The following is a 16,994-nucleotide window of genomic DNA, read 5'->3' on the forward strand; positions in this document are numbered from 1 at the left end:
CTTCCCCGGGCCTCGGCTCACGCACAGGGCCAGTCTACAAGCTCTGAGTTGGACTCCGGCTGCGTGCTTGGAGACCCGGAGGTGGCCGCAGCTTACCCTCTGGGGCAGGGCGGGGGTGTGGGACCGCTCTAACACAATGCTGGAATTGGGATTGGAATTACATTGACTATATTAATTTGTGGAAGAATCGGTACCCTTCAAAAAAGAAGCACAGTAGGAGATCAAATCTAAAAATCGGCATTAGTGTGATAATACAACTCACTCCAGGGGAACCCCGAATATGAGGTAATGGTCACACAAGAAATCAAAGAAATAAAGTCCACACTGGGATACCATTTTGTATCCATCACATTGGGGAAAAAATACTAAACTGAATAATTGCAACTGTTGTTGCGGGTTGAAGAAGCAGAAACGTCCACGAAATGCTGGTAGGAGGATCCGTGGGTACAGACCCTCCAGAGAGCGAGCTGGCTCTGTTCAGCAAGCCCCGCACCCGGCACATAGCCCGAATTAACTTGAGCTATAGTGTGCTATGACCAAGGGCGTCAATTCCAGTCTCATTCAAGGTCGTGAAGAGCTGTAGGCAGCACATCCCTGGCCCCCTCCTCCCCAGGGGGACTGATGTGGGTGTTGGGTGGATACAATGCAGGGAGCAGAACAACGAAACCAGCGTGAACTCCGTGTGGGTGGCTCGTAGTAGGATAGCACGGACGAGTGACGGGAGGACACAGATCCCCCCACAGAGCACAGTGTCGTTTACGTAAATTCAGACCCCCTGCCCAGCAGGGCCATGTCCCCAGCAGCTACGAAAGTGCCCACCAGGCTCTCGATAAATCCTTGGTTTTGTTGTTATTGCTAAGTAAGTATACTAATTAGCCGTGCACAGTTTTCAATGAAACAAGAAAGTGAGATCTATACCACAACAAAGAATAAACATACATACAAAAAATAGATATTTTTAAATCTAAAATCGTATTTAAAGGCAGGGCTCTTGTGGAGGCAGCCACTCGGTAGTAGAACAGAGTTCCCTGGAGTGAGAAAACCAATTCATAAAGCTCCGCCGCAGGTTCGATTCCCAGCCAGGGTACATGCCTGGGTTGCAGGCCATGACCCCCAGCAACCGCACATTGATGTTTCTCTCCCTCTCTCTCTCTCTCTCCCCCCCTTCCCTCTCTAAGAATAAATAAATAAATAAAATCTTTAAAAAAAAAAAAAAAGAAGCTCCGCTGCGTCCTCGGTCAAACACCCAAGAACACCCTCTCTCCACCTCGGCTCTGTGGTCGCCAAGGGGCGCCTGGCCTCGGAGAGCTTCTGGGGTGCCTGGTTGCCCCAAAAGGCAGAAAGAGGGCTCCCCCAAAAGAACTCCACAGATATTTCATAACAGTCGCCATTAGTAACTTCTAGTGGAGACCAATGTGTCTTTCCTATTGTCACAGAGTTACTTGTTTTGTGAGTTTGAATCAATTGCCATCATTTTTCTTTAAAAAGGATATCTTTATTCATCTAGTACGTTAAAATGTTGCTTCATTGTCTTTTCACTGGCACTGTTTATGTGAGAAGTCTACTGTCATTTTTGCATTGTTCCTCTGTACGTAAGGTCTTTATTCCGAAAACCTTTAAGATTTTCTCTTGGCACTTGTCTTGAGTACTTTCGATTATTCTGTGCCTTGGTGTCAGTTTCTTCATAAGTTTTGTGCCTGAGGTTCCTAGAAATTTTTTGCATCCTTTGATTTATAGTTTTCATCATATTGGGGGTAGTTTTGATCAGATTCTTCAAATATTTAGTCCCCTCCCTCCTTTGGGGACCCTATTACACATACATTAAAACCCTAAAGTTATACCACAGGTCACTGATGCTTTTTTCATTAAAAATTTTATTTTTTCAGGCTGCAAACCAAAGCATCACAGGTTCGATTCCCAGTCAGGACACATGCTTGGGTTGCAGGCCATGGCCCCCAGCAATTGCACATTGATGTTTCTCTCTCTCTCTTTCTCTGTTTCTCCCTCCCTTCCCTCTCTAAAAATAAATAAATAAAATCTTTTAAAAATTATTTTTTCTTTGCTTTTATTGTGGATAGTTTGTATTGCTTATGTCTCCAAGTGAACAAATCTTTTATTTTATAAAGTCTACCTGCTGTTAATGCTATCATTCTATCTCATAGTTGTGGTTTACATCTCTAGAAATTTAATTTAAAAAATATATTCCATATCTTTCTTCCTGTTGCGGTACATGGGTAACAGTTACAGTAACTGCTTCTAAACCCTTGCCAGCTCCTTCCAGCACCGGTGTCCGTTCTGGGCCAATCGCTAAGTGCCATTGCTTACTAACCAGAGTGAGGACTCCCTGGGAGGAGTGGCCGGCTGCTGGAACGGAACAGAGATGTCCAGGACGATCCTGGGGCACCTCCTAGCACCAGCCAAAAGGCAGTAACCAGACATTCGTTGCCACTGAGTTCTCATTTGTTTTAGACCTTTTCTCTAAGCAATGAACACAAATCCGTTCATGCTACTATTTCCAATGCAAGTTTAACATCACGGGGCTTTTATTCAAATTCTTTTTTTAAATTTTATGTCTGTCCCTCTTTTGCTATGCTGTTTTAAAATATACATCACTTTAGACATGCCTATAGAAGTATGGAGAGTGAAATGACATGTCTTAGATTTGATGTAAAACACTTTAGCAGACGTAAAGACACAAATAAAAAAAGAGATATACTTCCGGCAAGATGGAGGAATAGGTGGACGCATCGTACCTCCTTGTACAACCAAGATTAGAAAACCAATAATTTACAACAATAATTTACAATCAGAATAACACCCAGATCCGGCAGAGGATTTATCTGAATGGAAGTCGGGCAGCCAAGAAGCTGAAGTAGACGCGTTCATCCAGACTGGTAGGAGAAGATGAGCCGGCGGGCGTGGGGCTGGCTCGGGTCGGCGGCGCGCGGAGGTTGGGGGAAGGTTTGGCGCGAAATCGGCGCAAAAGCCATCGGGCGCGTAAGAAGGCAGAGGTGACCCCTGAGTACGCAAGCTGCAGCTGGCAGACCCAGAGGGGCAGTGATTGTGGACCAGGGCAGAACTTGCGGCCCGGAAGCCCAGACAAGGGTCTGAATCCAGGGGAACAGAACTACTGCCATTGCTTTCTCCCGCCCCGCTCCCGCTCCCGCCCCGCCCCCACATATAACGTCACAATCTAGCGACCGGGGTGCCCAGCCCGGGTGAGCACCTAAGGCTCCGCCCCCCACCATAACAATAGCAACCAGACCGGAAAAAAAAAAAAGGAGAGACAGGGGAAAAAAACAAAACAAAACATGTTTTCAACAGAGCAGATCAGTCCCCCAGGACTCATCCTTTTGAGCGACCAAGAACTAGCCAATCTATCAGATGCACAGTTCAAAACACTGGTGATCAGAAAGCTCACGGAACTGGTGGATTTTGGACGAAATCTAGATGAAAGAATGCAGATTACCATAAAACAGATGCAGGAAGACACGCGGAGGAGAGCCAATAGTGAAAGGAAGGAATATGAGTCTCAAAACAATACAGTGGACCAGAAGGAAGATAGTATCAACCAAGCAGGAAAGCATGATGAAATAAGAATTCAAAAAATTGAGGAAAAGATTAAGGGCATCCAAGACACCTTTAAACGTTCCAATATCCGAATTATAGGGGTACCAGAATCGGAAGGGGAAAAGCAACAGATTGAGCACGTATTTGAACAAATAATAAAGGAGAACTTCCCCAATCTGGCAAAGGGAACAGTCTTCCAAGAAATCCAAGAAGCTCAGAGGGCCCCAAAGAAGTTGGACCCAAGAAGAAACACACCAAGGCACATCATAATTACATTAGCCAAGGTAAAAACGAAGGAGAGAATCCTAGAAGCAGCAAGAGGTAAGGGGACAGTAACCTACAAAGGAGTTCCCATCAGACTGTCAGCTGATTTCTCCAAAGAGACCTTACAGGCAAGAAGGGGCTGGAAAGAAGTATTCCAAGTCATGAAAGACAAGGGCCTACATCCCAGATTGCTCTATCCAGCAAAGCTCTCATTTAGAATGGAAGGGCAGATAAAGTGCTTCTCAGATAAGGTCAAGTTAAAGGAGTTCATCATCACCAAGCCCTTATTTATGAAATGCTAAAGGGACTTATCTAAGAAAAGAAGATAAAGAAAAGACATGTATAGTAAAAGGACAGCAAACTCACAAATATCAACAACCACACCTAAAGCAAAACCAAAAGAAACTAAGTAAACAATTAGAACAGGAACAGAACCACAGAAATGGAGGGCACATGGAGGGTTAGCAGCAGGGGGGTGGGAGGAGGAGAGAGGGGGAAAAGGTATAGAGAATAAGTAGCATAGAATGTAGGTTGAAAATAGATAGGGGGAGGGCAAGAATAGTACGGGAAATGTAGAAACTAAAGAACTCATAAGTATGACACATGGACATGAACTAAAGGGGGAAATGTGGGTGGGAGGGGGGTACAGGGGGGAGGGGAGAGAAGGGGGGAAATGGGACAACTGTAATAGCATAATCAATAAAATATATTTAAAAAAAAGAGATATAAATGTAATGGCGCAAAATTTTGATTGAACTGGTCAATGGATGTATAGGGGACTCATAATACTCCACGAGTGTGTGTGTGTGTGTGTGTGTGTGTGTGCACGTGACTTTGAGAGAGGGAGAAAAGTCCTCTTGCCTAGTAAGATGAACAGCCTCCAATCTTTTGACTCCTCCCCCTAGGGAGGCAGTGAAAACGTCCATTCATGCCTACTGTTTTGGTGTTCACATTTATTCCATTTTTTTACCCCAGGGATTTTTCTGACTTTCTTGGAATCCAAATGATAACTTTAAAAGGGTGTCATAAGTTTCCAGCATTTCTGGGTGTTTCGCAGTGGGGGAGATTTTAGGTGATCCAATCCACCCCATTTTTAGAAATGAAAATCTCGCCCCTGGCTGGTGTAGCTCAGTGGATGGAGCGCGGGCTGCGAACCAAAGTGTCGCAGGTTCGATTCCCAGTCAGGGCACAGGCCTGGGTTGTAGGCCACGGCCCCCAGCAACTGCACATTGATGTTTCTCCCTCTCTCTCTCTTTCTCCCTCCCTTCCTTCTCTAAAAATCAATAAATAAAATCTTTAAAAAAAAAAACCTTCAGTTAAAAAAAAAAGAAAAAAGAAATGGAAGTCTCCAGCTCTGTTTTCAGACTAGTCCAGTTTAATACACAGGGAGGCGGTCCCCAAAGTGGCTTATCAAATACCTTCTTACAAGTCTTCGTTACGGTGCCCAGAGAGTGCAAATGAATGATGGCAACCCCTATCCTCACTGTTTTCTTAACTTGAAATATCTTATTGTTTATGCTTTTACCGTTGTCCCAATTTTCCCCCTTTGCCCCCCTCCACCCAGCCCGCCCCCCAACTCCCACAGTCAGTCCCAACACCACTGTCTATGGGTCATTCATATACGTGTTCCTGTCCTCATTCTTTAAAAATAAAGTACACTGCCTATCTTTATAATTTTTGTACCAGCAGGCTGCACAGCAATTTTTTTGGCCTACCAAGTGTTCTGCCCCAATTTTCCCCCAAGAGCCGTGACCGAACAGCACTCGGTCCAGTGAGGAGGGCAGCAGGACCCGAAACGGCATCGAGTCCCAGGGGTACAAAGCCTCATCTCGTTTCGTCCATGCACCTCACAGCACAGCAGGTGTTGGCATCTGTATTGGCAGGTGCGGGGACGGAAGCCCGGGGAGGGGAGGGAGACAGCAAGACCCACCCTAAGGGCCAGGCCCGGACCGGAGCCCCTGGCGACCCTGCTGCACGGTGTGTATGCTCCAGAAAGTCAGGCTGTCTTCCCATAATAGCTACAAGTGTGTTCGTTTTCAAACTCTAAAGCAGTCAAACCTTAAAAGGAAAAATAAAAAAGCACCAATAGCTTCAAAATCCAAAGAAGGAAGAGGACCATCCTGTTTTAGAGCACAATAAAAAGGGGAGGAGAATACACCCGGAGGAAGACATCGCCTTCTCCAGGTTCAGGGAGATGGGCAGATGCCTATGCGCTCCTCTGTGCTCGGGGCAGGCACCCTGCGCACGTCTTGTTCAGACAGACTTGAGTCCCCTCTCGGTCGCAACCTTGCAGCTGGCCACCTCCACTGGCTCCGTCACCTTCATCCCGACGTCTCGGTCTGGGGCCGGGGGGATGTCAGCGGCTGGTCAGGAAGACGGTTTGGGTACGGACTGTTCATACTCCATCGGCCTCTGTGTTTGTCTGTGTGTAGTTTTGCCAGGCATTTCAATAGTCGTCATTGAGCTCTTTATTCTCTTTTGCGGGGAAGACTATTCAGGGTGCAAATGGGAGGAGGACAGGCATGAGATGCCTCAGTCAGTCCCCCCTGAGGACGTGGGGCGCTCTTCCCCAAAGGAGACGCAGAGGAACGCGCTGGCCTCTGACTTGTAAATAATTCGGGAGGTTTTTCTTGGAGTTCACCACTGTTCTTCTTTGCATTTTGGACTCAGCGTAACTTCCAGTTTGTTCTCGATTTGGTAGAATGATCAAAGTATTGGATTGGAGGGAAACTGTTAATTCCCAGTACATGGCTGGGTGAGACAGAGGCACATGCAACTTCATTTGAAGCCCGTGTCTTAAATAACACGTTTACTTTAGTAACTATTATCCAATGCTTTAGAAAATCTTTACTGTTATTATTAGAAAGGAAAGTTTAGGCTACTGTCAAAAAATTACAGAAAAATATAAAGAAGAAACTGAAAACTACCCATAATTCTATTGTACCTTCTGCCACACCAGAAAAAATGTATTAATTTTAAATATATTCCTTCTTAGTTTTTCTATGCATTTTTATTTCTTTAAAAAAGTTGGATTTTATTATATATAAATGTAATAAAAAGTAGGTAAAATATGAATTGTATGTTTATAAAATAAATATAAAATAAAGTTGTATTTATAAAATAAATATAAAATAAAATTGTACATTTATAAAATAAATATAAAATAAAATTATATATACATAATTTGTAGACCTTGCTTTTCATCAGTATTATACAGCAAGAATTATCCTATTATTGCCATTCTTGCAAAACATAATTTTTAAAAAAATCTTCATGTTATTCCAAAGTATATATGTGTTGTAATTTCTGGACAAGTCCATTATTATCTAATGGTTTTCATTTATTTTGGTACATTAATAATGTCATGATGTGTATTCTATATGTGTATTTTTGTCAATAGATTTGATTGTATTATTACCATAATTTCCTAGAAGAGAAATTACTGAAACAATTACTGAAAACAGATAGGCACAATTTTAAGGTTCTCTGTATGTATTTAAAATTTTTCTCCAAAAGCAAGTTATCGACTTCTTTCCACAGTCATGGGCGGGAGGGCTTGGTCCCCTGGCCCCTCCCCAGCACTGCTCCCATCCCCACCATGCACTACCCCCACCCCCTGCTCCATCCTGCTCCCCCTCAACCCCCCCCCCCCATCCTGCTCCTCTTCCTCCAGGCTCACCACTCACACCCCTCCCGTCTCACTGCCCTCCTGGCTGTTCCCCAAGGACCAAAAGTGTCCCAGCCTCCGGCCTTTGCTTGCTGCCCTGCCTGGGCTACCGGCCTGTGCCCTGGAGGAGCTCCACCTCCCACTTCCTCAAGTCTGTGCCCACGTCCCACCTTGCGAGAGAGACCTTCCCAGGTCACTCCATGTCTGCTGGCAGCCATGGCCCCAGCCCTGAATCCCTATCCCCCCACCCTGCTTCATTCTGTCATTGTTCCCAGACCTGAGCAGTTTTGGGGGCAGGGCAACATTGAGCGGGAAGTGCAGATTTCCCATAATCCCCCTGCCCCTACCATGCACACAGCCTCCCCCACTGTCGGCAGCCCCACAGAGTGGGGCTTTGTAGTGTCCATGGTAATGATCACCACCTGACGGACCAAATACTGATCCAATTACACGTTTATTGTCTTCTGTGTTCCTCACTAGAATGTGAGCTCCCTGCAGCCAGGGGCAGTGGCTGTTTTCTGTTACTACGAAATCCCAAGCATGCCAGCCTAGTATTCTGTCAAGAAATAGTTGTTGCATGAATGGAGGAAAGATTATGGAGGCAGAAAGAAAGAAAGAGAGAGAGAGAGAGAGAGAGAGACAGAAAGGAAGGAAGGAAGAAGGAAGGAAGGGAGGGAGGCCTTTGGCATTTTACAATTTTAGCTTTCATTTCTTCAATTATTAATTGCATCAACCATCTTTTCATATACCAGTGGTCATTAGTTTTTTGCAAAATTGTACATTTGCTTATCCCTCTTTTTCCCCAGGGACGTTATTATTTCCTTTATGAGTTTTAAGTGCCTTGCCTCTTGAAGATATTCATTCTCAGTTTCATGTTTATTACCAAAACTTCGCCCATTTGTTTGTTTGCCTTTAATTTTGTTTATACCATTGCTGCATTTTATTTAGAGAAGTTTTAAGTATTATACAGTTAAATATATCAGTTTTTTAAAAAATATGCTTTCTAAAGCTCTGGCTGGCATAGCTCAGTAGATTGAGCACGGGCTGCGAACCAAAGCATCACAGGTTCGATTCCCAGTCAGGGTACATGCCTGGGCTGCAGGCTATGACCCCCAGCAACCGCACATTGATGTTTCTCTCTCTCTCTCTCTCTCTCTCTCTCTATCTATCTGTCTGTCTATCTATCTCCCTCCCTTCCCTCCTTCCCTCTCTAAAAATAAATAAATAAAATCTTTTAAAAAATATGCTTTCTCTCCCATTCTGTTTACATTTAGAATGTCCGTTCACAGCCCAATATCTGTTAAATATTCACTGGCATTTTCTTCTAATGCATTCACTCAATAAATATTAAGCACCCATGGAGCTAGACTTTAGAACAGTAATTGCAACCAGTGTGCCACAAGGATTTTTAAAACATGCAATACCTGACTATTTAGACAGAGGTACTGGCCTCTTTTCTCTTCAGGTGTGAAATGAAAAGTGACAAACGGCCCACACGACACTATTTGAGTTTGATCACACAGATGAGTGTTGCCTGTTTTTGGATGTAAAGGGAAAAACACAATAAACACAAACTTGTGTCGCTGGCTTCTCCTGGCCTGGGCCTGGGAGGTCATCCATGTCACCGAGGTCCATTTCTTTGCAATAAGTTGTAATATTTGCACGTTTACAATATTTGACATTCCCATTCAGAGCCACTATACAGCTCCTTATTTAATCCACTCTTTTGCACGTGTTAGGACATTTAGAAAGTACATTTTTCGATAGGATTGTAACTTGATAATTTATGGCATTGGTTGCTCTTGAGAATAGATTAATTTTCCAGCTTTTTAAAAAAAAACTAGTCGTTGCTGATAAAACACATACAGGGTGGGGCAAAAGTAGGTTTGCAGAGGTGATGTGACTACATGAAACAGTTTATTCTTGTACTATAATTTGTTCATTGTTGTATTATTTTCCATATGAACAACTGTAAACCTACTTTTGCCCCCCCTTGTGTGTGTGTATGGTTGTCATTTTCCACACAGACTATTCTGATTAGCTTGCCTTTTATTACTCATTGGGTAAGTATGTATCGGTGTGTTTACTGACCGTATTAATTTTTATTCTTCTGTTCCTTCTTGTCCTTAGCTTTTTTTTAACTTTATCAATTCTTTATATGTTAGGAGGATTTGGGAATATATTGTGCAAATACGTTAGCAGTTTATCTTTTCACTTGTTAATTATATCTTACCATATATTTAAAGCACGCACAAAGGCAAATTCAGCATTTGTTTCTTTTGTTGTACTTTACTTGCATTTCCTTTTAGCTAATTTTTACCAAGTTATGTACGCTCCCCTGCCCTGATCTTTGAAATAGTGTCTCTGTCATGCAGTAAACATATTTGGGTTTGTTTTTGGACTTTTTCCTTTATTGGCTAGCTGTAGAATTGCATAATTTAAACCATTATGTTTGTATAAAACACTTTGAACTCTGTCAGTGCAGGTCACTCTCCTTTATATCACTTCCCAAACATTTCTGGCCTCATTTTTCTCTTGCAAATATAATATTTGTCACTTTGTTGAATTCCAACACAATAAAATCCCATGGATTTTTAATTAGAATTGCATTAAATGTATACATTATCTCAGAAGAATTCACATCTTCCTATTATTTGTCTTCCCATCCAAGAAATTTCATGTCTTTTTATTTGTCCAAATGGTCTTTTATGTCCTGCATTAAAATCTTTATATCAGTCCTTCACTTTTATTGTTGGGTCTATTTCTAGCGTTTTATGTCATTTTGCTGTTTTGAATTTACTTAGTCTTTTAAATATAATGTCAATTGGTTATTACTGGTATAGGGAAATACCGATTTGTTTACGTTGCTATAGTAGTGGTATAGCTACTTTCCACACTTCACAGAGGAAAATGAGGGAGAGGGTGCAGCTCGCGGTTAGGAGGCTGGGCTTCAGCGTCAGGTTCTCGCCGGGCTCCGTCACTTGCCAGCTGTGTGAGGCTAGTTCGCCTGACCTCTTCTGTGCCTGCCTGGTCTCATCGGTACAACGGGGTGATATGCATACTTACTTCATAGGAGGCGTGTTTCTCTCCTATTTCACAGGTGAGAAAACAGCCTTAACAGTTAAATAACTTCTCCATTGTCACTTAGCTAGTAAGTGGCAGAGTCAGGATTCAAAAAGCGGTTCTGAGCCCAGGCCCTTGGTCATTAAGATTTACTGCCTCTCACGTGTGTATTTGATAAATAATTTCTTTGTAGCTTATACTAGAAAACTGTAGTTTTCTTTAGACAATGACATGATTTGCAATATGTTTTTCTTCTTTTTGATATTTTTATTTATTGCTTTCTCTAAACATCTTATAATGGAAATTTCTAGAAAAATGTTTAACAACAGTGATGATAATAAGCATCCTTATCTGTTTCTGGAAACATCTTCATTATTTTATTTTTAACTGTGATGTTGAGTATTTGTTTATTAATTGGTTTTATTGGGAATAAGTACTGAGTTTTGCCAAATGCTATTTTAATATCTGTTGAAATTATGACTCTTTTCTCAAATCTTTTTGTGTGATAAATTATGTATTAGTTTCTTTATATCAAGCCATCCTTGCATTCCTGTAATATAATTTCCTTGGAATAATATATCACTCTTCTAATGTATTGCTGGATTTGATTTGCTAAGACATTTAAAAAATTTATCTGTACTTTATGAATGAGATTGGTAGTTGTCTTTTGGGTTCTAGATTTATCGGGTTTGTTACAAGATTACACAAATTTATACGTTGACCTGGAAAGCTTTACACACTTGACAATGTTCTGCAATGATAGTTTTTTGTTGTAAGTTTGAAAAAAGTCACCCATACCTGGCTGGCATAGCTCAGTGGATTGAGCGCGGGCTGGGAACCAAAGTGTCCCAGGTTTGATTCCCAGCCAGGGTACATTCCTGGGTTGCAGGCCATAACCCCCAGCAACTGCACATTGATGTTTCTCTCTCTCTCTCTCTCTCTCTCCCCCTCCCTCCCCTCTCTAAAAATAAATAAATAAAATCTTTAAAAAAAAAGTCACCCATAAAATTACATGCATCTGCTACTTTTGATTCTCTTGAATCCACCTCTTCAACAACTTATTTAATATCTTCTGTAGTTATCGATTTATTAAGACTTTTACTTAATTCATGTTTTATTACAAAATTCAACTACATACTGCCTATGAAGAGGCAAACTAACTAATAAATATGAAAAGACTGGTCCAGTTCACCAGGTAATGCACAAACCAAAAAGAAAGTAAGTATCACAAAATCAGTCAAATGAATATTCAAGACTGAAAGAAATAAGTCAAGAATACCATCAGGAATGAAACAGAGAACAGACATAAATCTTCAGTCCCGAGGGACTTAGCTATGACAGATATAAAACAAAACCCGTTCCAAGGTTAGTATGAATCGATAGGGAAAATGATAGAAAACTTGAAAACAACTCACCCATGCACAGATCGAGTGGAAAATATAAGTGAGGAAAAGGAGGTTGAACTGTCTTCGGGTGACGCGCAGGTGGGCTGAGCTGACCCGTCCCCAGCTCTGTCCCTGGGTCCAGCTGCCATTGACCAGACACAGCTCAAATGCACCAGCACAGGCTTCTCTGCCTGCTTCTCTGACGAGCTGCCCCCAGGGAGTACATGAGAACTATAACCCCCAGCATGCACTGCTGCCGGGTGGCTCCCTCCCTGGGCCCCACCCATTGTCCTTCATCACCACCGGTCTCCCTACTCCCCCAAGCAATTTATCTGGGAACTGATAACTCTCAATTAGAGGAAGCAGGCTAGGAAGATAAGGAGTCGGAGGGGAGCCTGGAGGTTTCCTGAAAACCTAAAGCCCACTCCTAGAGAGGCCGGGGCTCCACAGGAGTAGGAGACAAAGCCAACAACCTTCCTCCCTTGTCTGGAAGTCACTGGGCTCAGGAAATGAGATAGGGTAACTCTCCTCCTCTTCTCCCTCCTCCTCCTCCTTCCGTTTTAATCCATGCTGTCTCCCTTATATTTAGTGAAGTTTCCTCCTGGCTTCCCCCCGATCCTGCCTCGTGCAGAAATGAAGGCTGCTCCTGAAACCTGCAAGAGAGCTCTCCCTCTGGCAAAGCACTCAAGGGCTTGGCAAGAGCAGCTGAAGGACAAGAAGACTGTTAGGAACCGTCCTGCAAGCTTCCGTCAAACAGGCTGACCCATGCCCCGCCAGGGAGTCTGCTAAGGAGCACTCTTCCGAGAAAAAAAAATCTCCATTTCTCTCCAAGATGAGGAGTTGCAGGTGGAGTACGAAGGGGAACAGAGAGGGAGAGGACAGAGAGGGAAAGAACGAGAACAAAGGCGGGACAATGTTATCCTTATTGACGACGATTGCAAGCCTGTTGGGCACACCGCAGACGAAGAAGGGGAGCCCCTTCCACTCAGCAGAAATGCTTTCTCTGGTGCCCCTGTCCACGGCAAGGAGGTGTGTTATACGAGCGCCTGGCTCAACACCAGCCTCCTTTAGGAATCGGCTTTCTGGGATCCTTTAATTAAAGTTCCAAGGCACAGTGTTAAGATGAAAGACTCGGCAGACATGTGGACTGCGCCCAGCACCGCTGGTGGTCTGCCTGGAACTGGTGAAGGCACAGGAGGGTCTTGTCCCAGCTTGCACGGGGGCCTGGCTCTCACACTGGCTTGGGAATTCAGGGGGACAGCATCAGATGTGCCTGAAAGCCCCAGGCGGAGCCCCGGGCTGAGCTCCTGCAGACGGAGCCCTCGTGTCCTTAGAGTGTGTCTGTATCTGGATGCCTGGGAGGATAGCCCAGGTGCCCGGGCATCTCCGGGGTGCTCCCCAGGTCAACCCTGTGTGCACACACCTAGGGGGCCACGCCGTCTGCTCGGCTCACGTGCCCCCAGCCTCTGCAAGGAGGGGCTTTCCCAGGACCCTCGCTGCTCCCAGGATTGATTCTGTGCACTTTCCTTCTCTGAGTCTGCTGAAAACAGGGTTCCACACTCAGAGCCCCCGTGACTTGGGTCGTATCCATGATCCTAGAACTGAAGGCCCTGAGAGAGGCTTTTAAAGAGAAATATACACATATGTATCTTATCTTGCTACCACCTATCTACCTGTCCACCCATCTTCTTGTGGCAAATGCCCGTACCCCTGAGCTCGAACCCGAACCGGCCCCCTGCACCTACAGTCCTGGACCACCCCACTCGTCTGGATGACGTTCCTAAGAGCCCGGGCTCCAATGGCTTATGGATTCTAGTGAGTCACCTTAATAGCGACAACCCAGACTTCATGGCTCTGACCAACCCCCCCACACACAAGGCATACAGGATTTCAGTCCCCCACACCCAGAATTTCTGTGGGCCTTGAGGGGCGTCTCACAGGTGACTGCCAACAGCCCTGCCACCACCCCCTCTGTGCCCCCACGGATGATCAGTCAGCATCAGCCTTCCCTCTCTGGGAACACCTGGGTCCTCCTGGAACGCTCAGACGACCCCCTCCTCCAGGCTGTGTGACTGTCATACCCCCCTCCCCCCTGCCACTGAGCATAAAGCTCCTGCCCCTTCTCCCAGGGCCTCCGTGAGGCGGCTCCTGCAGCCCAGCCATTGGACCTCCTGGCCCCGGGGGATGAACAGGAAGTCCCCACACCAGGCTGGAGGCCACTCCTGAGACAGACACCACTCTGCCTGCCCCAGTTCCGTTTCCCTCCCAGGTCCTGCACCTTCACCCTCCTTCAGACAGCGCCCCACACAGACCAAGGTTGCCTGAAGCCACACGAGTTCACCAGCGGAATTTGGCTTTTCTTTCCTGCCCAGGTCAGGCCCAGGGGACATTCTCACTCTGGTCAGTCAAAACCCTCCCTGCATGGGGGGAGGCAACACCAAGCAGAGCCCACGCTGCCTCCTCTCCTCTCACTGCCGGGACAGCTTCTGCAGGGACAAGCGCGTGAGGCTCTTCCTGGGCTGTCTCGCTGGTTCTGGACAGACATGCGTGTGCTCTGTAGAGAAATGATCAGCCGAGGAGAGTCCAGTCTGTTCCTCCAGGGACCTGCAGAGTCAGATCAGATCCCGTTAAACCCATCAGTCAGATGACGTAGGCACACGGGTCTTTGGACGACACGAGTAGTGAAAATGCCCCCCAGAATTATGAATGAGGTCTTTGAGCATCCAACCGGCCTGTGCACCAGGCAAGGGGACGGGGTCTTTCCCAACACGGCCCCGGGCTTCCTGGGAAGAGCGTGGCCTCTGGACTCTAGTCCCGCCCCGCCCCACCCCCGAGGGGTCCCGGGCACATTGCTCCTCTGAGTTTCCGTTGTCTCACCTACACTCTGAAAACCCTCCTGGAATCCTTGTAGGAGTTAGAGAGGATTTAATCAGCGCTCAGTAAAGGGTAGGTGTTCGAGCCGTTGTCCAGTCCAGGGTATTTTTGAGAGAGGAACTCTGTGAGCCGTAGGCTTAGCCACACGTCCACGTCTGTCTCTGGAACATGGCTCTCCTGCCCCCACACACAGGCACACACGAGCGTGCACACCCAAGTGTGCGCACACACATACACACAGGTAAAACCAGGAACTCTGGGCCCAGGCGACCAGGCTTTGAGTCCTGGGACCCACCCTTCTCCCTTGTGACCTTGGCCACTTCACTTAACTTACGAGCGTCCCTTTTCCTCGTCTGCGAAATGGGGCTGTTGTAGTTGACGTGAGGATTAGATGAGTTAATACATTTAAATCATTAGAACAATGCCTAGCGCATAAAAGAGCGCACACGGGTTAAAGTTATTATGATTATTGCCTAGGATCCATTATTCCCCTGGCTGGGGTAGGGCACTCTAATGGTGAGAGACCTGAGTTTCAGCTCTCACCTTCACACCGACCTCTGACCTATACCCTTGGGCCCGCCTCTTTTCTCTATGTACATGCCTGCTCTCCTTTCCTGAACAGCCGGTACAGGTGGGTCAGCTGGGCACCTAGAACCCAGCTGCTTCTTGGGCTCACACAAGGCCCACCTTTTCCAGCCACGAAGTAAATCATTTCCCGAAGAGGTTATATGCAAGGAGCACAGAAAACGTCTCCTTGCCCCAGGCGGCCCCACGCAAGGGGACAGCTGTCTATCAGTAAGGAAGCAGAGGGAGGGGCTCCGCCTGGGCAATGAGCATTCGCCTCTGGTGGCCCGGCCACCTTGGCAGGGTGTCCCCATGGGGCACAGCAGGGCCTGTTTGACCAAGGAAGACCAGCTGTCACCCACAGCAAGGGTGGCTCTGACCCTCTGTCCACTCAGTCTGTCAGCAATCCATTAGCAGTCCCACGGCGACCCTGGTCCTATCACGTCCCCACTTAACAGGGCTCTTGGGAGGACGCGTGGACCAAGGATGACGGCCGCCAGGCCAGCTGGGCCATCGCAGAAGCAGTGGGCCGCAGGGACGCTGCGCAACAGGCAGCTGGGGGGGGGGGGTGGGGGATGAGCCCGAGGGCAGGCAGGAGGGCGAGCTCTGGGCAGCGGAAGGGCTCCGTGAGGACGGAGAGGAGGAAGGAAAGACCGTGACTCAGACCTCCTCTCGCCTTCGGCTCCTCCTTCTTGCAGACCTGCCAAAGAAAGCAGGAGGAGGAAAAGCAGAAGGAGGAATACACACGTTCCCTGACTTCTGAAAAGCACGTGTTCCTCAGAAAAGAGGGTCGATAGCCTGGTCCATGTGGATAAGCCATCTGATGTCTATCCGGGGAGGTGTCTACTCACGGACGCGGCAGGGGAAGGCGGATCGACGGGACCCATTAAAATTATGAAGGGTCGACTGAGGCAGACTGCAAAAGGCCTGTCAGTTGGGCAAAATGGATAAAAGTGGGTTTGTCTCGGTGAGCTTTCATTTCGATCGCTGGGCAAGCTCAGAGAACAGGGAGGCACGGCAGAAATAAACTGTGTGTCTAGAAGTGACTGACACAGTGGGCAAACGTGCTGCTGGTGCCGAGTGTGGGGACCCTTCCGCCTTACACATGAGTTCGACTTCGTACGGCCAGGTGTGCTGGCTCCGAAGGGTGAGCAGGTTTCCTGCAAAGGGAACCCGAACTCTTGCAGCTGCAGTTAAGAAATATGAAGATTTTGTGCTGTAGATAAAATTGACAGGTAGCAGAGAAACAATGGACAGGAGGAAGGTCTGGCTGCAAAGGTTCAGAGACCGGAGCTCCAGGCGCCAGGGCAAGAGGAGACCGCTGGGGGCCATTTCCAAAGGTCAGACTGGAGAGCCGAGGGTCAGAATCACAGGGCGATGGGAACAGAGAGAGAAAAAGCACGGGCGAGGAGCTGAGCTGGGAGGTCGTAGGAGGAAGGACGAAGACAGAGCAGGGAACCTGAAGACCCAAAGAAAAAGAAACAGCCCATAAAGGCGGCTGAGTAAAGCATGCAAACCTTCGGAGTGTGGGAAGACTCTGGGAGCCGAAATCTACAACAAGAGAGTCCTGAGCTGTAGGAAACGACCCGGCCCGTGACCGGTGCCTC

Source organism: Phyllostomus discolor, chromosome 15 (assembly GCF_004126475.2).
Source record: "Phyllostomus discolor isolate MPI-MPIP mPhyDis1 chromosome 15, mPhyDis1.pri.v3, whole genome shotgun sequence".
NCBI lineage: Eukaryota > Metazoa > Chordata > Mammalia > Chiroptera > Phyllostomidae > Phyllostomus > Phyllostomus discolor.